The sequence below is a fragment of the Ambystoma mexicanum genome, chromosome 6q (genome assembly GCF_040938575.1).
Source record: "Ambystoma mexicanum isolate Mex_15411 chromosome 6q, UKY_AmexF1_1, whole genome shotgun sequence".
Taxonomy (NCBI): domain Eukaryota; kingdom Metazoa; phylum Chordata; class Amphibia; order Caudata; family Ambystomatidae; genus Ambystoma; species Ambystoma mexicanum.
In genome coordinates this window covers 916,365,981-916,380,148 of record NC_090937.1, presented here as the reverse complement: position 1 = coordinate 916,380,148, position 14,168 = coordinate 916,365,981, and the positions used below count along the sequence as shown (strand labels likewise).

General features: G+C 49.4%; 1 protein-coding gene across 5 annotated transcripts in view; it reads right to left on the bottom strand.

Annotated features, from left to right (window-relative positions):
* CEP44 (centrosomal protein 44) overlaps window positions 1–14,168 on the bottom strand; it is a 362,898-nt gene that overhangs the window by 45,043 nt on the left and 303,687 nt on the right. The window lies entirely within an intron of this gene.

Here is a 14,168-nt window from a genome sequence, read left to right as displayed (position 1 = left end):
GAGAGAAGAACTACTTTATGTAGGAACTGGAAGCCCTTGCCATCAAATGTGTAATTCTCCATCTTAGAAACTACCTTTTAAGGAGACAATTCACACTCATTACTGGCCACTCACCTTTGGTATGGATAAGTCAACAAACGGACTCTAGCCCTCGAGCCATCCGATGGTTCTTAGACCAGCAACCCTATTGTTTTGCTGTGGAACACCAAAAAGTTGAACAGGGAAACGTGGATTTCCATTCCCATCTTCCCTGTGAAACAGATGCAGCTACATCGTATAGGGGAAGGGTACGTCCGAAACCAAAGGGTGTCTCACTTGCTAGTCCTAAGGGATCAATATATATTTTAGTTCTCTCTCTCTCTCCCTCTCTCTGTGTCCATTGCCTTTGGATCCAGACCCTGGGACTGGGCCAGTGAGGTAGGAACACTTGGGTGGTGGGATCTTCGGGGAGTGGTGGTGAGACGCGTTATTTCCCCTCTCCCTTCCTTCCCCCCCTTTCCCATACCCCATCCCATCCCATTTCTTAGGGCTCTCCAACGTTCCAACCCCTCTTTCTACACAAACATTAGGAAGAGGATGACTGAGAATAAAGAGGCCAACACGTACATATCTCATTGGTAATGTTTAGTTAATCAGGTCAGGCACTTGACTTTAAATCACATACATCTGATATCCATTAGCTCTCCCCTGTGAGAAACCAAAAGGTGTTTCACCCGCTAGTCCCTGCGGATCTGTCATCCAGGTGGCCAGGACACGGCCATCACTTTTGGATCCAGTTCCTGGGTTTGGACCAGTGCAGGACGATCACTTGGGTGAGGGGTCTTCGGGGCGTGGGAGACCAGGCGGCGAGACACGGTATCCCACTCCCTGTAACGCCTTTACCCATTCCTACCCGATAGGATATTTAGAAAGTCAACCGCCCCCAGACCCCCTTTCACTTCAACACTTTTACATGGACAGCCCACTCTGGGAGAAAACAGACTCACACCCGAGCAGTGTACCTGACATGTCCCAATACTATGGTCAGGCAAGGTCAGGCAATTATTGACAATCACTCACACCAGACTTCCATTACACTGCCCCATACGGATAAAAGGCGTATCACGAGAGCACATGCTGAGTGAGGCAAAGCACACAAAGTTACAGCAGTTTAAAGTCAGCAGCTGAAGGAGGGGATAAAGACGGCAAAGCTTGAAGGGTTTATAAGAAGGGAGGCACCGTTGACCTTTTCGGCAAGATGGTGTTACTTTCAAGAAACCTTCAAGGCAGAAAGCTTAAGGCCAGGAAACCAGATGGTAGAATCCGGCATTGTTTGTCAGAGATACCGAGGGCCCTCCTTTCGTGACTGACCCAGGTGGGGAGGAGCATCAGACGCTGTGGTATCGTCCTTGGCTCTAAGAACAAAGAAGAGACGGAGATCAACACAGCCGGTGAGTTGGGGAGACCGATGCAAGACCGGTCTGTGTTGAAGTCAAGGTTGCAAGCGGCCACATTGTATAACATGCACTGGAACTAACACTGTTAAACGTGTGTGATGAAAGATGCAAGTAAAGCTAAACTGCCGATGAATGTTTGAACATGAAAAGGAAAGATACAATACTGTTGAAAGAGTGGTCCGGCATCGAGCATGTGCTCAATCGAAAGGCCACTTTGTTTCCATGAAAAAGTTCCTTAGGCTCAAGGCAGACCTTGTTTGCTTGCTGCGGGACTAATATCATAAAGAACTCCCCCCACGGAAACCGTAGCTTGCATCCCAGTGGTTTACAACATTAAAAAGTGACTTGCCTGAAAAGTGTGGAAACCAAGTGTCCTTTAAAATTGCTGTCTCTGCGGACAGTTTCCTTTGGCTGATGCATGAACAGGATGTAAGAAGGAAGTGTGAAAACGGGGGCTACAATTAAGGGAGGCTGAAACTCCAACTTCAAACAGCAAGCTTCAAACAAGTGACTTGACAAAAAAAAAAAAAAAAAAAAAAAAAAACAACTCTGGTTACAGGCTGGCCCAGTAAGAACAAATGGCCGGAAGGCAGGGGAGTTGCCATTTGTCCAGCATGAAGATCTACTATTAATGTATAACTTGGGCCTTTTTCTCAGCAACTATAAGTCATACTCATTACATGTATTTGTTTTTTTTTTGTTAATTTCCAGGGGATTTTGGTGATCTAAAATCATCCAATATGACTAGGGGAACTGTAATGGCCATCTAAAAATGTGTTTCCACCCTAATGTGGGTGTGTAGTTGTTTTGTGTTCCAAAAAAATCAAAAATAAAGGTTTTTTAAAAAAAAAAATCTGGGAGTTCGTGGAGGGTGAAATTAGGAATATGGGGAATAAAATTGCATGTTCCGAATGGTTATGCTTTTTGTGAAAACGGCAGAAAATTGTCACAAGCCCGTGCAAAATGGGGCAGACCTAGTTTATTCCCCATGATTAACAGAATCGGAAAATATATATATTATGGCAGTTGCAAGCAAAATTATAAAGTTTTGCCACATAACTAGATTTTTGCCAAAATTTGACATGAAAACAAATGGGGCTTGCAAATGAAGCTGCCATTTGTCTGCTCCAGACCCTTAAATCAATCCGCAGAGAGGCAAGAGTTGGGAGGAGAGAGAAGAACAAGTTACTTTCTTACCTGGTAACGTTCTTTTGATGGGATGGTCCGACGACGTATTCCATATCTATGACATGTAATCACCACAGCTGTGCTGCTTCGGAAACTTTTTCGGCGTCTGCGTCGATGCGCCGTCGTCGAGGACCTCCTCCGACGTCATCCGATGTGATAAGTAGGACGCACGACGCCCATAGCCTCAGTTGTAGTTTTTTCCCCCAGAACGTGTGACATAAGTCAACTGCCAGTCAGACACAAAGCCTTGCGGAACGTAAGCTGCAATCGCAAAAGAAATTCTGCAGCGGGGAAGGCAGGGCGGGAGCGATATGGAATACGTCGTCGGACCATCCCATCGAAAGAACGTTACCAGGTAAGAAAGTAACTGGTTCTTCGAGGGGATTGGGTCCTCCGACGTATTCCATATCTATGACAGACTCCCAAAGCAGTACCAAAGCAAGGAGGAGGGAAAGAATTTAGAATCAAAATGTAGAATAGCCAATCAAATAGCAGAGCAAAGGACCGCCTTGCCAAAGGCCAGATCCTGTGCTCGGATGGAATCGAGGGAATAGTGACGTACAAATGTATGTACTGAAGCCCAGGTGGCTGCATCACAGATGTTGCGAATAGGAACACCCCTCTGCAGGGCAGTAGACGCAGCCATACCCCTGGTAGAATGGGCCCGCAAGCCAGCCGGTGGGTCCTTACCCGCCAAGCGGTAGCACTCCGAGATGGCCAAAATAATCCAGCGAGACAAAGTCTGTTTCGTCACAGCTTGCCCCCAAACGCTTTCCAGCGTAACCAATAAAGAGTTGATCATCCACTCTGACCCGGGACATGCGTGAAACATAAAAGCTTAAAGCTCTCCTAGGATCAAGCCTATGGAGCCTTTCCTCTTCCTTACCAGGATGCGGAGGAGGATAGAATGCCGGAAGAACAACCTTCTGGGCCAAATGAAATTCCGTCACTACCTTCGGAAGAAAAGAAGGACGAACTCTAAGGACAACCCTGTCCTTGTGAAATACGGTGAAGGGAGGCTTAACTGAAAGTGCCTGTAACTCACTCACTCTGCGAGCGGAAGTAACCGCAACTAAAAACACAGTTTTCAGAGTTAACAGCCTCAAAGGGCAAGAATGTAAAGGCTCAAACGGAGCACCCATAAGAAACTTAAGAACAAGGTTCAAATCCCAACCGGGCACCAGGAAAGGTGATGGAGGGAACACATTAGTGAGCCCTTTCAGGAACTGTGAAATCAAAGGGATTTTAAAGTAAGAACACTCTGCAGACGAGCGCTTAAAGATGGACAGCGCCGCCAGGTAACCCTTAACGGTACCCACTTGCAAGCCCCTCTGGGCCAAAGAAAGTAAAAAGGACAGAACCATGGGGATGTCACATGCAAAAGGATCCACATTCTGAACTCTGCACCAGTCGCAAAACTTACGCCAACGGCAACGGTACAGAGACTTTGTTGCTGGCCTCCGGGCCGAAGGCAACACCTCCATCACATCCTCAGGGAGGTCCCAATCCTTATACCTCAACCTTTCAGAAGCCAAGCATGAAGGTTGAGGGATCTGACCTCTGGATGGAGAACCAGACCCCCCTCCCGTGAGAGCAGATCGTCTCGGTAGGGAAGACGACGTGGAGGGCAGATGGATAAGTCGAGAAGGTCCGGGTACCACGTCCTCCGAGCCCATGCCGGGGCAATGAGGATCATCCGGGAACCGAACTTCCGTAACCCCCGCAGCACTTGCGGGATGACGGGGACTGGAGGAAACGCGTACAGCAGCAGGAATGACCAATCCACCACGAACGCGTCTCCTAAGGCTCCTTTTGGAGGAAATTCCTGCGAGCAAAATCTTTCGCACTTCCGGTTGACACTGGAGGCGAAGAGATCCACTTGAGGGGTCCCCCAAAGGGCGAAGATCTCCAGGAGAATCTCCTGAGCCAACTCCCACTCGTGAGAGATCGCGCTCTGCCTGCTCATCGCCTCCCTGCACAGAGGAAGTGACCCTGCCCCCCCTTTTTGTTGAGGTAGTGCATGGCCACTGTGTTGTCCGTCAGGATCAGGACATTCTTCCCTCGCACAGACGGCAGAAAAGCCTTCAGGGCTAGCCTGACGGCCCTCAGCTCCAACAGATTGATATGGAGTCTGGACTCCGACGGAGACCAACGACCGCTGACTGTCAGCCCGTTGGCATGAGCTCCCCATCCCGTGAGGGATGCACCCGTCACGATCGTCACCTCCGGCCAGGGAAGCCAAAATGGAACCCCCTTCATCAAGTTGCCTTCGACGGCCCACCACAGAAGGTCCCGGGCGACCGAGGACGGCACCTGAATCGAGTCCGACATCCTGCCGGAGGACTGCGACCATTGCGTCTTGAGTGCCCACTGCAAAGATCTCATCCGCAGGCGAGCCTCTGGCACCAGAAGAATGCAGGATGCCATGAGGCCGAGCAACCTCAAGAACTCGAACGCTGGGAGCGTCTGGGCATGCTGAAACTTGTGCACCATCTGCTGAATGTGAAGAGCCCTCACCTGGGGAGGAAAACACTGCCCCAGGGAAGTGTCGAGCACTGCTCCGATGTACTGGAGCCGCTGTGTTGGCGTCAAATGGGACTTCTTTAAATTGAGGGAGAAGCCCAGCCTGTGAAGGGAGCGACAGGTCACCGATAGATGATCCAGGACTTGCTCGGGAGAGCTCCCCCTGATCAACCAATCGTCCAGGAAGGGGTAGACGTGAATCCCCCCTTGCCTGAGATGCGCTGCCACCACCACCATGAGCTTGGTGAAAACCCTCGGGGCGGAGGTCAATCCGGACGGCAGGACCCGAAACTGAAAGTGCGAGTCGCCAACCGCGAACCTCAGGTACTTCTTGTGCTTGGGATGGATCGGCACATGGAAGTAAGCATCCTTGAGGTCGAGTGACACCAACCAGTCCTGAAGCTGAAGGGCCTGGAGGACTTGAGAGAGAGTAACCATCTTGAACTTGTCCTTCCTGAGGAGTTTGTTCAAACCGCGCAAGTCCATGATGGGTCTCAATCCCCCGTCTTTCTTCGAAATCAAAAAATAAGGGGAATACCATCCCTTGTTCCTCTCCGCTACAGGCACCAGTTCTATGGCGCCTTTCTCCAGCAGGGCTTGAATTTCCTGCGCAAGGAGCGGATCCGGACTCCGCAAAGAGAGGTTCCCCGGTGGATTGTCGCGAGGCCTGTGCCGAAAAGGAAGACAGTAGCCGTGGGTTATGATCTCCAGAACCCACACATCTGAAGTAATGGCTTGCCACTCTACAAGATGCTGCGCCAGCCTTCCCCCAACCGGCAAACCATGGGACATGGCCTCACGACAGAGTGGGAGCGGCTGCGGCGTTACCTGAGGGCAAAGAGGCAACTGCCTGAGCGGCCTTGGCACCACGGGTACCCTGTCGTCCACCTCTGGTACCCCTGCGTTGGCCTCTTTGACTGCCAGCTCCTCTCTTCAGCTTTACTGAAGGATGAGTAATAGCAAAAGGAAACACCCCTCCACTGCTGTCCCCTAGGACGAAAAGGCAGAGGTTGGCGAACTGCAGCGCCCAACGACTTCGCTGCAGCTTTTGAGGTCTGCAACCTCTCAAGGCTCTCGTCAGCCTTGCTGCCAAAAAGGTGTTCACTGTCAAAGGGCATGTTGAGGAGCCGGAACTGCACATCAGGAGCAAACCCCGACTTCCGCAACCACGCAAACCTGCGTATCACGGTGCTCGCCGCCATGGACCTACTGACGCATTCAGCTAAGTCCAAACCCGACTGAACGGACTCACACATGGCATCCTTACCATCCTGGACCATAGCAAGGAAACCATCCCGTTCGTCCCCTTCGGGAACATGTTCAGCCGCTAACGCAACACAGTTCCACAGAGTGTGCGTGAAACGTGACAAGGCACAAATGGAGTTGGCCGCCTGAAGCGCCATACCACCAGAAGAAAACACTTTCTACGCCCAACCATCAAAACGTTTGTCGTCCCTATCAGGAGGGATGGTAGGGTACGACGCCTGCTTCGCCGGGGCCGTGGCCGCCTGCACCACCAAACTCTCCGGAGTGGGGTGCCTGGTCAAGTAGCAGGGGTCGCCACTGGCTGGATGGTATTTTCGCGACAAGGATCTGCCCACCGCCGGGAGACTCTCCGGAGCAGTCCAAGCCGCCGCCACCCTTCTCTGTAAAGCCATATGGAATGGCAGAACCGGGTCAGTTGGGGGACCAACATCAAGGATGTCTGTCAGATCATCCTGCACAAACTCCCCTGGGGGAGCAGACCATCCCAAGTACTCAGAAACCCTAGCCATAAGGCGCCGGTACGAGGAATCAGCATGAGCCAGGCTCAGGCCTACAAAACTCCACCTCCGGAGAGGTGTCCAGTCCACTGGCATCATGCAGTGACCGTCTCAACTCGTCAAACTGACTATGGCCCGAGACAATTTCATCCGGAACCTGACTAGGAACCAGGCCATCAGAATCCTCATCCGCCTCTGAAATATAGTCCAGGTGGCGAAAAGAAGGCACTCGAGAGTGCTTGCTCTTAACCAGAGCCTTCCTAGGGGGTCCACCCGTGCCCTGGGGTACCTCCGACACGAAAGGCGTTGATGGCGTCGAGCGAATCGGCGCCAGCGTCGAGAGAACCGGCATCGGCGCCGAGAGGATCGGCGTCGACGAAATCGGCGTCGACGTCAGATGCAGCGCCTCCAGAAGCGGCGGCGTCGACACAGCCCTCGAGGCCGGAGCCCCGAGCGTGTCCCTCGACGACCTGAGCGTCGACGGCATCGACAACTTCCTCGGAGCCAGAGCCTCGAGAAAGCCTGTCGACGCCCTCGACGCCACAGACGTCGATGCCTTCTTCGAAGACCTCACAGGTGCACACGGTCTCGAACGCGTCGAGGACCGGGACCTGGAACGGGTACGCCGAGAACGAGTCCCCTTGTCCGAACGGGACCTCTCCCGTGACTCGTGCCGACCACTCTTGCGAGCGGTGACTCTCGACCTCACACGACCGACCCCGCTCGGGGGTGCGGACGGCTGAGTACCCTGCGACTCAAGAATCGCCAGCATCTTCTTCCCGAAGGAAGCCCATTCCTCCGGCGTCGCACGGCTGGAGGGGTAAGCGACGTGCCGGTCAGAGCCCTCCGAAGAGGACCTGGAAGACGACCGGTGACGGCGCTTCCGAGAATGCCTCGAAGAGGCTGAGGAGTGGCGAGACCGACTCCTAGAAGGAGACCCACGAGACTTCAGACGATGACACGGAGAGTCACCCCTCGAATCATCCGTCGAAAGCCCTGCAGACTTCGACTTCCGGGGTTTGGACACCCGAACTACCGACAACTACTTCTTACGTTTGCGTAAGGCTTTGGACGTGAGCGACTGGCAGTCGATACAGTCATCCGTGTCGTGGGCCTCCCCGAGGCACCAGAGGCAGGCGTCGTGCGAGTCCGTCACCGACATCTTGGACCCACACTCCCCGCACTTCTTGAAACCCGGACGCGGGGTCGAAGACGAAGTAGACATCTTCAGAAGGATTTACACAAACGAACAGGTTCGAAGAACCGAGATAGAACAGAACTCCAAAGAGTCGAGGCGTTTAAACCGAGAAACACGAAGCAACACGTTCGCGGAAAAAACGGAACTGAGGCTATGGGCGTCGTGCGTCCTACTTATCACATCGGATGACGTCGGAGGAGGTCCTCGACGACGGCGCATCGACGTCATCGACGCAGAAAAAGTTTCCGAAGCAGCACAGCTGTGGTGATTACATGTCAGATATGGAATACGTCGGAGGACCCATTCCCCTCGAAGGGTAACTGTCCAATCCTATTTGCAGGGTACTAACCCCACCCCAAGATTGTAAACTTGGTGGTGTTATCTATGCTATATTAAAGGAATGCACTATGAGGAAGGGACAGGATTAAGAGCGCTGCTGAAAATTACCATCCGACAGCTGCAAGGAAACACCGGAGGAGATTGCTGAGAGTGCCTCTGGGTGGAGCTGTCTATTTCGGGGAAGGCCTAAAAGTTGACTGGGTCCAATGGTGGAGTGCTTGGGGCCATCCTTGAGAGTGGAGTGACTACTGACCCCATCTTTCCAGAGGGTGCTGAAATACAGCTGGCTGTGCTGAATTTTAAAGAAAGGCTTTCTATGTCAAGAACTGAGCCATGGTAATGCACTGGGTTTAATCAAGCGGGACATAGCGCAAAAATGGGGCACCCCGGATTCTCTGAATCTGGCCCAGTGGGCTGCCGAAATGGACATCTGTGCAGCGAAAGAACATAGAATATATACTGCACGGGGGTGCCCAGCCAAAGCTGTCAAGATCTGGGGGAAGGCGGAGGAGGAAGTGGACTGAGAGACAATGGGTTGAAACGAGTGGGAGTAAAGTGGTGTGCACAATGATGTAGTGTTTGGCCATACAATTGTGGCGCAAGAAGCAACAAAGCGAACTATACAGTCCGGACAAGGTGGCGGGAGGGGCAGAAGGTGAGTGGGTGGGTAAGGGAGAGGGTTTGCATTTTGTATGTTGTATATTGTTATTGAAATAATAATAAAAAACGTTATATATAAAAAAAACAACTGAGCTATGGGGAACCAAAAGTTGCGGGAGTCTGCAGGTCTTAAATGCTTTCCCTTTATAGCAGTGGGGGGGGGGGCTGGAGTGGGCAAAACGGTATAGATCCTTAGCCTAGTCAACCTTTGGCACAACACTAAAATTTGAAATTAACAAAGCTCACTTCCCAGTGTGTGCCTAAAATCTATTGCAATTGGGGCAATTCTTTTTGTCCTGTTGACCCCGACTTCTTTAAGGGAGAGGGGTGTCTTTGTTCTTAAATCAGTTCAATCTTTTTGTCCAACTTTGCCGAGCACAGGCCTTTCAGTGGCGGAGGGTCTGAAATCCAAAATTCTTCAATCATCATTATTTTTCTATACGACTTCCTCAACCCAGACCAAAGTGTGAGGGGTCTAAAAACAAACTGCTAAATCACCCCGTGTTTATTTTAAACCAAAAGTGTGGGTGAAATCATAATTGCCATATGCAGTTGTCCAAATCTGAAAAAAGAAACTGCTAGCATTTTAAACATGCAGGAAAATCGAAATTGCACCGCACATGTGTAAATTGTGTTCACTGACGAAAGTAAAGAATTGTGATTTGTGGTCCTTTCAACTCACTTGTGTGATTTACTCATGTTGAGAGAAGTTTATTGTGTGGTGCCACGGAAAAAGGGCTGTTTGACATTTCAGTGTTGTGAGTTTTGTAATATCTAATTCAAATCAATATAAATATATTTCCTGTACACCGGCCTGGTTCACGGCTCATTGGTAGCTCAGGTGGAGGGATCCAAGGGATATTAGATACATTGGAGATAGGGCTGAATAAAAAGAACCAATATGAACCATTTATTGTGTGACACTTAACTTGGGGGGGGGGGGAGGGGAAGGAATTCCCTGTGTCGAGGGTGGCATCTCAATATACCGTTACAGGAGGAGTTGCCAACCTCAGGGGGGAAAGTGGGTGACACTCTCGTATTAACCAATCACCTCCAAGGGGGACATTTAATAAGAATAATTAAAAATAATAATGATAATAATAATGATGATTTAGATCCAAGGCCCAAAATGACAGTGGTTTCTTGTGTGTCTTTCAGACAGCCAAACAGGGTACGGTTTTAGCGAGAAACACATGTGGGCCTACTTACCTTGCTGGTGCGTATCAGGAAAAACACCAAAGCTAGGACAAACAAGTAACCGACTGCACAGAGCCAGGAGTCAGAGAAAAAAAAAGGGGGCGAGGACGGGATGCCATTCTGAATCACTTCAATAAAGACCACAGCAAGCAAGTGTGAGCCCTCGTCTTTACTTGCACACACCCACAAGTGGTGGTAGTGGTGGAATACAGAGAATGCCATGTAGGTGCCAACTAAAGGCTCTCGCAGAAGGCCAGCAATAGCTTCAGCAGGCCGGCCAGTTACAGGTCCAACAGGGACAAGCAGATTGACAAGCTTTCCCATCCAGCATTACAGCTCCAGCGAACGCAGCAAGCAGCGGCCTAAGGGAAATGGTCAAGAAGCTTTGAACCAGCTCACCAAAGCCATGATGGCTACTTTCCAATAACAAATAGCGTTCCTCCAACAATATAACCTCAAAGGTGAACCTTTCTTTGTTAACTTCAAGTGGGTGGCAAGGAATGCCTTGTGGCACTCGGAGCAATGAGACTAGTCATAGGTACATTACTCCCTGATGACAGGCAACATACACAATGCCCATTAGGTAGCCAATCCAACCTGGGAGACCTCTTAACACAGACATCAAAAAGGCCATCACAGAACGTATGGCGTACAATGAGGAAACCTAAAGAGACAAATTCAGGTAAACCCACCTGAACCCTATAACCCAACTGTTATATTGGATTTAAGACCTAGACAGATACATTGGCTTCAAAAAACTACCACTACTACAACGAAAAGGTGGAAATAGAGCAGGTACATGGACAGGAGCCCTCAACCATAGTGGGAGTAAAGGGGGTGGGACCTCTCTTTTATTAACCAATCATCTCCAAGGGGGACTTTAAATCCAGGGCCCAAAGCCCAAAATGGCAGTGGTGTTTTACGTCATGAAGACAGCCAAGGGCACAAAATTAAGATTGGATAATCGGGAGTTAAAAGCAGCTCCAGGGTCTCCAGGAGCTACTACCAGGGAATGAGGAGCTAGTTCATAGCGTTCCGAATAATATAACTTCTACATAGAGACAAAATATATCATTCTGTCCATTATTCGTGACCCTGTATGCCTTAAATGTAATATAGATGTGTCCTAACGTAACGTGTATATATAGATTGTCCCAAATACACAGAGTTAAAATCACATAGTTGTTCTGGTTTGGCATCAGTTGGCCTTGAGAACCAAAAATAGCTTCCAGATCCCCTCAATTTCAAACCCCGCAGCACAACCAGGGGAGGGTTCTAGCAAGTTATACTTGTGGGTCTACTGACCTTGCCGGCGCGTAATCCCAAAGGCGTTGAAGCCCCCACAGAGACAAGCAACAGACCGTGCGAAGGTGGCAGGCTAAGAAAAAAAAAAAAAAAAGGAGGGGGGTACCCATCCAAGACTGAGATGCATCCCGAATCAGTTCAATAAAAAAGAAAAGCAAGCGAGAGCCCAGATCTTTACTCGCACACACCCACAAGCCAATATTGGTACTGGAGAAGAATGATTTATACAGTATACATTTTCCATGGTTCTTGGAGCTCCTTTTCTTCAAAGGAACGGTTCAACATGTGTATCCGCTCTCTGAACACACAAAATACTTGCAAGTGAGGACATATGAAGCATTGCCTTCATTCGAAACGGGGATTAAGTGGGGGTGACCAGGAGATTATTCCCATAGAATGCAGGGGCCCATCATCCACTAGCTTGTTGGGGAGGCAGATTGGGGGGTTGGACAGCTGGACAGCCCACTAGCGTTAGTAAGTGGACTTTTGTCTTGTGGGGTGAGGGGGTTATATGTATTTGGGTAGAACAGTACAGAGACTATGGCGATTCATTTGCTGCATATTACATTTCACTGTGTATTCATCTGTGCAACCATAATGGGAAACCGTGAAGGACTTTTCTTAATGTCTTCTTTGTATGACAGATAATTCTTAGGTGGCCCTACAGGAGGGTCAGACAACGAAGGGAGTGACCAGACTTTACGGGTTACCCTCCAATGCACAGCCTATGGACAATCTCTCATACAGAGCGAACTGGGAAAGGGACATGGAAGAGACGCTAACCGAGGAGGAGTGGAATCTGATATGAGCAAGGGCGCATGGCACTTCCAGATGCACCACGATCAAAGAGTCAGTATACAAATTATGCTTCAGATGGTACATGTCCCCATACTGCATACATAAAATCAATAAGTTCTACTCACCTAACAGCTGGACGAATTATGGACAGAAGGGAGCTCTATTCCACATGTGGTGGTCATGTCCCAAAGCAGTGGCTTTCTGGAAGGAAATACTAGGCCACCTCAAAGACATCACGGGTGAGGAGCTGCCGCTGTCCCCGAAAACAATCCTACTAGGGGTTCCCATAGAAGGAGTATAAGCAATGTCGGGGGCAAAGGCCACACTAATCACCCAGCTCTTATCGGCAGCGAGGATGTTCCTCGCAAAGAACTGGAAAAATGAATCTGGTCCGCAGTCTTCCTGGTGGTGGGTCAAGATTTGGGGGGTTATGGCTATGGCTATGGAGAAAATAGGTGGCCTCAGCAGGTTTCTAACAATTTGGGACCGCTTCCACGAACTGGTGAAGGACAGAGAAGCCCAATTCTTGGACAGAGAAGCCCAATTCTTCAAACCCTGACTACTCAAAAATACGCATATCACCTGAGGCCACTACGGTGGAGGGAGAGAATCCTGGCGCAACCACCCGTGAAGGAAGTTATGCTGTTTGAACTCTGGATCCCAAAGGTTGAAGTTGAAAAGGGGGGGAAGGTAGGGGGTTGGGGGGAGAGGGGAGGGTTGAGCGGTAAACACGAAAATATTCAAGGGCAATGAGAAAAAGCACTGAACTGGATGATGTGAATAAGCTGGGCATAGTCAAATTGGGACTAGTTCACTGAAAGTTTAGAAAGCTTTGAATTTGTATGTCTCCGATCTATAAATAAAGAGTTTTTTTTTTTTAAACTGAGCTCATCTTCCTGGGCACCACACCCAACCTCAAAAAACTTGGCACCGAATACACATATATCATGGATTGCAACCTCATCCAAGTTGCCACAGAGGAAAAAACCATAGGTTTTTACCTAGACTCCACCCTCACGTTTACCAAACAAGTAAACACCCTGGCATCCATGACTGCATATACACGCAAATTAATCCGAGCGGGTAAACCGTTCCTCCCCACGAACAGCTGCATCATCCTGGCCAGAGCTCTCATTCTGTCCAAATTGGATTACTGTAATGCCTTGTACATTGGCGCCAACAAATTAATTGCCAAGCGAATACAGACACTCCAGAACAATGCTCTTAGAGCTACTCTTAGTATCACAAGGAAAGAGCACATTTCCGTAATCAGGAGACAACATAACTGTAATCCACTAGTGAGAAAATCCAATTGAAAGCGGCTTCACTCACCCATAAATGCCTAAACAACAAGGCACCAAGCTATCTCACCAAGAGAATTACTAGAAAAACTCAACAGTCAACGCCAACTGCCCATCTGTTCCTAGATTCAAATTAGCCAAAGTAGGGGGCAGTAGCTTTGCAGTGAAGGAAGCACAACTTTGGAATTCCTTGCCACCCCCACTGCGAGATGATCAAATATTCTTCAAATTTAGACATAGTCTCATCACATGGCTTTAAGATAAGGACCAGTATGGATTACTACCTATACTATTTTGTATATTCCATTACCTGTATGTTTATGTCTAATGTATGTTCTCGTTTGTATATTGCCTTCTTGCAGTAAATGCAGCTATGTACCCACCATGCATCCACTACACTATGTATTTGAATAACTTCTATATTTTTGCCATTTTGTAACCCAAGCTGAAATACTTCTTA